We start from the raw sequence: 6,296 nt of genomic DNA, 5'->3' as shown, positions 1-6,296 counted from the left end.
TTAATACTTTTAACATCTCATTTCATTGTCTCTCTAACTTTTCCTGTATTGTATGAACTGCTTTTGCTTGTTTGCATGTTTCTGCTATTGTCTGCTTATCTGCTTCTTACTCTGTCCATCTCTGTCCCTTTATTTGCTCTCCACTCATCCTTCCATCCCTTTCTCTGTCTCTCTCAGAGGTGTCAGACTACACTCATCCTCCAGTTGCTCCACAATCACTCATCTCTCCTCAGCTTCCACCTTCACTTCCCATCAGCCAGCTAAAAGCCACAGTCACCATCAGTTCTGCTGCCCTTCCAGGCTGGGCAGACCCGAGCCGGCCTCCAGCAGGTGCTCAGAGAGGGCCAGGTAAGGGCCAGCAGAGGGCCAACAGAGGGCCAACAGAGCCAAAATACCTTAGTTCCCTTAGTTTCTGTACCCACAGCATTCCTTAATGCCACTTCCGCCCATTTTCCCTCTTGAGATTCCCACATCATCCTGAAGAACTGTTCACAATTACAGCCATTTGCAGTGACAAATGCAAATGAGCAGTTACACAATGCAGAAACTACCAATGGGAGTGCAGGTGATCCACCTCCCATTGGTGACTTCATCACTGCTCATTTGCAAGTTAAACTACACTGAACTTATGTGAGCTGTTGACTCTCAAGGGCCCAGGTTTGAGTCTGACCTGGTTCATGTCCCGATCCCGCTCCTCTGTTACCACTACTTTCCTGTCTGCACAATGTCCTATAAATAAAAGTAGGTACTAATATGTATTTGTCTTATATGTGTCATTTAGGGTTGAGTGTGCTACAGAGATGTAGCGTTTAGCTTTTGTACCTTAGGGTACCACTCCAGTGAAAACTTTGTACCCTCCTTCTGAAATTGCATTGCTCAAAAGTTTAGGACACTTCAGGGACTGTGGAAGAGGAAGTGATCACTTTAGCTCTGTCAGAGAAGACGCTAGATGAGGCTTGTCAGACTGGCGCTTGAGGAAGTGAGTGGTACTAATTAATGTCTTACAGTTTGACATATGCCTGTCATATATAGTCACTACAACTTTCACCTCGTCCCCCATCAATTCTTCATTTATTTCTCTATCTCTGTCCACCAGTGTCCTTCATTCGCTCTCTCTCTCTTTCTCTCTCTCTCTCTCTCCCTCCAGCTTCTCAATAACTCTGTGTACACGCAGGATCAAACATGGCTGGCTCAGTTTAAGCCTCACAGAACAACCATGATTGAGAGCGAGTAGAAGAAGAGACAGAGTGTGAACTTGATCTGTCGCTCTCTATCCTCTTTTCCTCAACTGTGCCATTTAAAGCCTCGTGCGCACGTCTGCTGGCAGAATGCTTCCCTAAATAAAAGCAACCTCATTACTTTAGACTCTGACAGACTCTCACTTACCGATTTTCTTCACTCTAATATCGTGTTTCACTCTTTAATTTCATTTAGCATCGTTCTGAGTGTGATTCACTCATGGGTTTGAGCCATTTAATTCGATGCGGATGAAAAACGATGTGATGGATTGAACTACAGTCTGCTCAGTTGGCCTCATTCATGAAACGAGAAGACGTTTTGTGTAAAGCGCTCATAAAGTCGTTCTGAAGAAAATGTTTATGAAAGTGATTTTAAGAGCATTTTTAAGATGTTGGCTGCTATGAAAAACTGTACAGATGCTTCCAGCCATGCGCTGATGTTGCTTAAAACAGTCAAATGTATTGTTCAAGGTGTATATACACTGCATTTTGATAACAAAATTATTTAGTTAACCAATTATTTCAATGTAAAAGTAAATTTAATTGATACAAAATATTAAAAACAGTCACAAATGCCGCGTTTCCACCGAAATTACCCGGAACATTTGTACCAGGAACTTTTTTTTCCCCCAGACCTGATGCTTTCTGTGTTTCCACCGCGGTGTAAAGTACCGGGAAGATTAGGCAAATAGTCTGGTGACGTAGGTCTGCGCGCATTTCTCAATACAAAGTACGTTTGGTTTTAGACTTGCATCCTCGGTAGTTCAGACTTTGTGCGTTCGACTCGGGAGTGTGATGTCCGTGATGACGCAAATCCGGTAATTCTGCAAACAGCAGCGTACTTGATAACTTCAGTCAGCTCGCCTTGGCTACTGCTATTTTCCTCTCTGTATATTTACAATAAAATTAATTATGATTGCAAATACCACTGCCTCCTTTCGTTTTCATTTAAATATAATAACAGCCGCAGAAATGTACTTAGTTCAGAGAAATGTGTATATATACAGCCATTACAATGAAACGAAATATTATATCAATAATATATAGAATAAATGGTGGTCGAAATCACAATGCTGCGTGAACTCAACCAATCAGGATGTTTAGCGCCCAAGGCCCGCCCCCAACAATAGTATGTTCCTGCACAATCGGAGGCTGCAGATTCAGGACCGCAGATCTAGGACCGCAGTAGTTTTTCGTGACAGCGCCACCTACTGTACTGGATGATATAGCGATGGCTGCAGTTTAAGATCCGCAGTTCTAGTACCCTGTTGGTTTAGTTTGCAGTCACGTTACATGGGATATAGCATCAATATATTAATCTCAGTAGTATTTGTTTTTAAATGTGACTTTTGATTCAAAATGCAGCAGAGGTTAATAACTAAGTGTGCTTTGAGTCACAATTTTAAATTTAAACATGAATTTACACAAAATATAAATGAAATATCAATTTTGTAAAATTGATGTATATCAATTTTAAAACAATTGTAAAAAATGAAGAACCTTAAAAGTCTTAGTCTCTTGAATTATACAGTATATTGATTAACCTCCTTAAGGTGAATTAGCTCATTATCAGGTAAGTTAAAGTTGGAATAAGCGTATGGAGTCACTAAATTACAGCCAATATTTTAAAAGTTGTTGAGAGGCAAGACAAGACACAAGAATGATCCAATAATGTTTATTTATATATAAATATATATATATATATATATATATATATATATATATACAGTCATTTTTGCGACAACATCTCAACAGCACCAAAGTGAACCCTTTTCCATTAGTTGCTGCATGGATAGAATGGCTGTAGGCTTCAAATCTAGAGAAAGAGAGAGTGAGAGACAGAGACAGATAAATAAGAAACATTTGTTTAACATATTCAACTGGAATATATATATATATATATACAACCCGAATTCCGGAAAAGTTGGGATGTTTTTTAAATTTTAATAAAATGAAAACTAAAGGAATTTCAAATCACATGAGCCAATATTTTATTCACAATAGAACATAGATAACGTAGCAAATGTTTAAACTGAGAAAGTTTACACTTTTATCCACTTAATTAGCTCATTTAAAATTTAATGCCTGCTACAGGTCTCAAAAAAGTTGGCACGGGGGAAACAAATGGTTAAAAAAGCAAGCAGTTTTGAAAAGATTCAGCTGGGAGAACATCTAGTGATTAATTAAGTTAATTGATATCAGGTCTGTAACATGATTAGCTATAAAAGCTTTGTCTTAGAGAAGCAGAGTCTCTCAGAAGTAAAGATGGGCAGAGGCTCTCCAATCTGTGAAAGACTGCGTAAAAAAATTGTGGAAAACTTTAAAAACAATGTTCCTCAACGTCAAATTGCAAAGGCTTTGCAAATCTCATCATCTACAGTGCATAACATCATCAAAAGATTCAGAGAAACTGGAGAAATCTCTGTGCGTAAGGGACAAGGCCGGAGACCTTTATTGGATGCCCGTGGTCTTTGGGCTCTCAGACGACACTGCATCACTCATCGGCATGATTGTGTCAATGACATTACTAAATGGGCCCAGGAATACTTTCAGAAACCACTGTCGGTAAACACAATCTGCCGTGCCATCAGCAGATGCCAACTAAAGCTCTATCATGCAAAAAGGAAGTCATATGTGAACATGGTCCAGAAGCGCCGTCGTGTCCTGTAGGCCAAGGCTCATTTAAAATGGACTATTTCAAAGTGGAATAGTGTTTTATGGTCAGACGAGTCCAAATTTGACATTCTTGTTGGAAATCACGGACGCCGTGTCCTCCGGGCTAAAGAGGAGGGAGACCTTCCAGCATGTTATCAGAGTTCAGTTCAAAAGCCAGCATCTCTGATGGTATGGGGGTGCATAAGTGCATACGGTATGGGCAGCTTGCATGTTTCGGAAGGCTCTGTGAATGCTGAAAGGTATATAAAGGTTTTAGAGCAACATATGCTTCCCTCCAAACAACGTCTATTTCAGGGAAGGCCTTGTTTATTTCAGCAGGACAATGCAAAACCACATACTGCAGCTATAACAACAGCATGGCTTCGTCGTAGAAGAGTCCGGGTGCTAACCTGGCCTGCCTGCAGTCCAGATCTTTCACCTATAGAGAACATTTGGCGCATCATTAAACGAAAAATACGTCAAAGACGACCACGAACTCTTCAGCAGCTGTAAATCTATATAAGGCAAGAATGGGATCAAATTCCAACAGCAAAACTCCAGCAACTCATAGTCTCAATGCCCAGACGTCTTCAAACTGTTTTGAAAAGAAAAGGAGATGCTACACCATGGTAAACATGCCCCTTCCCAATTATTTTGAGACCTGTAGCAGAAATCAAAATTGAAATGAGCTCATTTTGTGCATAAAATTGTAAACTTTCTCAGTTTAAACATTTGCTATGTTATCTATGTTCTATTGTGAATAAAATATTGGCTCATGTGATTTGAAAGTCTTTTAGTTTTCATTTTATTAAAATTTAAAAAACGTCCCAACTTTTCCGGAATTCGGGTTGTATATATATATATATATATATATATTTTTTTTTTTTTTATATATTTGGGATAGGCAAAACAATGCCAAAACAACAGGCTAACACATACTGCAACTAGGCAGTCAGTGCAGTTTAATTATGAAAGATATTTTATACATAAAAAACTAGGGTCCTAAAGCTGCGGTCCAAGGGTCGCGGTCCTGAAACTACAGCCTCTGGTTGTGCAGGAATACCCTTCTCGCCCCCGAAAGTTCTGGAACTTTTAAAAGTACCACCTCGCCAGCAGGGACTTTCTGAGGGGCATTTTTTACCCAGAATTTTATTTAGTCCCTGGTTCCTGCGATGGAAGCACACCGAGTACCAGCCCAAAGTCCCTAGTTCCTGGGTAAAGTTCCTGCGGTGGAAACAACCTTCCCTCACAACCTTTTTATTTGCATCAAATTAAAGAGTGCTTACAGTCACTGTATTGTTTATACACTTTAGCTAAACAGTAGCAAGCAATTGGTTGTTATACAGAAAAACTATACAGTTTGCAAACAGGCTAAATGTTTTGTGGTGCTCCAGTACAGATGACACATAAAGCTGTGATTTATCATCTAGTGGAATGTGTTGAGTTTGCCATCTAGTGGACACATTTGAGCAAAGCAGTCTGAGCACTATGAACCAATCTAACATATCAATGGTGTAGCACTTAGCTTATTTCAGGTACATAAAATTAAACTCAATCATTTTGTATCTGTTTTTTCATGTTCTTTATGTGTTTTCATCTCTCTTTTTCTGACTTTCTGTCACTGTATCTCTCTTTCAACTGTCTGACCCTCTTGTCCCTCATCATGAGTGAGGAGGAGGAGGAGGAGGGCGAGACTGATTCTGTCCATCAGTTCTGTTGCACCGCCTCCGGGTGCAGTAGCCCCTCCTCTCGCTAACCTGCAGCCAATCAGCATGAGTGGAACAGCTTGATTGACATTAGTTGGTTGAACTCTGTGATAACAGGACTCTGTGATTCTTTTGGTACAGTTTTTGTAATTGCATGTTGAATAGCTTGTCTAGTCTCGATTAACTGATGTTATATATGTTTGTAAAGGAATTGAAAAACTTTATAATCATATCAATCAATAAATGAATAGTGTATTCAGTTGGGGACAGTGACACTGGTGCATAAACAGGAGAACAGTACTTTGTGTGTCTATTAGCCTCTATTATTAGTGTACTTCTATATTTCTCTGTACAGAAATATCACACAGTAATGCTTCTCTATAATAAAAGCTGCTTTATGTTTAAATGAACAATGAACAAAGATACAGTGAGTTTGCAGCCGTGTGAGATGTCAGATAGTATTATAAAACGCATATACTATCGGCTGACTATAAATATAATAATCTTTCATCTTTCCTTTCTATGCTGACATTTTAATATAATTAAATCCACATTTCAGACACTGTTAATTGAGACCCTTTGTTGTAAATGAATAGTATCTCAAATGTCACTGTGCTCGCTGAATTTGTGCTGTGTTAACCTACTGTTCATAATTAATGTTTACTCTTGTTGTTTCCTCTTGTAGGAGGAATATATT

At 39.1% G+C, this 6,296-nt stretch overlaps 1 protein-coding gene across 5 annotated transcripts in view; it reads left to right on the top strand.

Annotated features, from left to right (window-relative positions):
* Positions 1–6,296, top strand: part of LOC132115460 (IQ motif and SEC7 domain-containing protein 2-like) — a 63,558-nt gene that overhangs the window by 25,755 nt on the left and 31,507 nt on the right. The gene's annotated exons all lie outside the window — the stretch shown is intronic.

Source organism: Carassius carassius, chromosome 34 (assembly GCF_963082965.1).
Source record: "Carassius carassius chromosome 34, fCarCar2.1, whole genome shotgun sequence".
NCBI lineage: Eukaryota > Metazoa > Chordata > Actinopteri > Cypriniformes > Cyprinidae > Carassius > Carassius carassius.
Note: the sequence above shows the minus strand (reverse complement) of the source record. Positions and strands in the feature narration are given on the sequence as shown.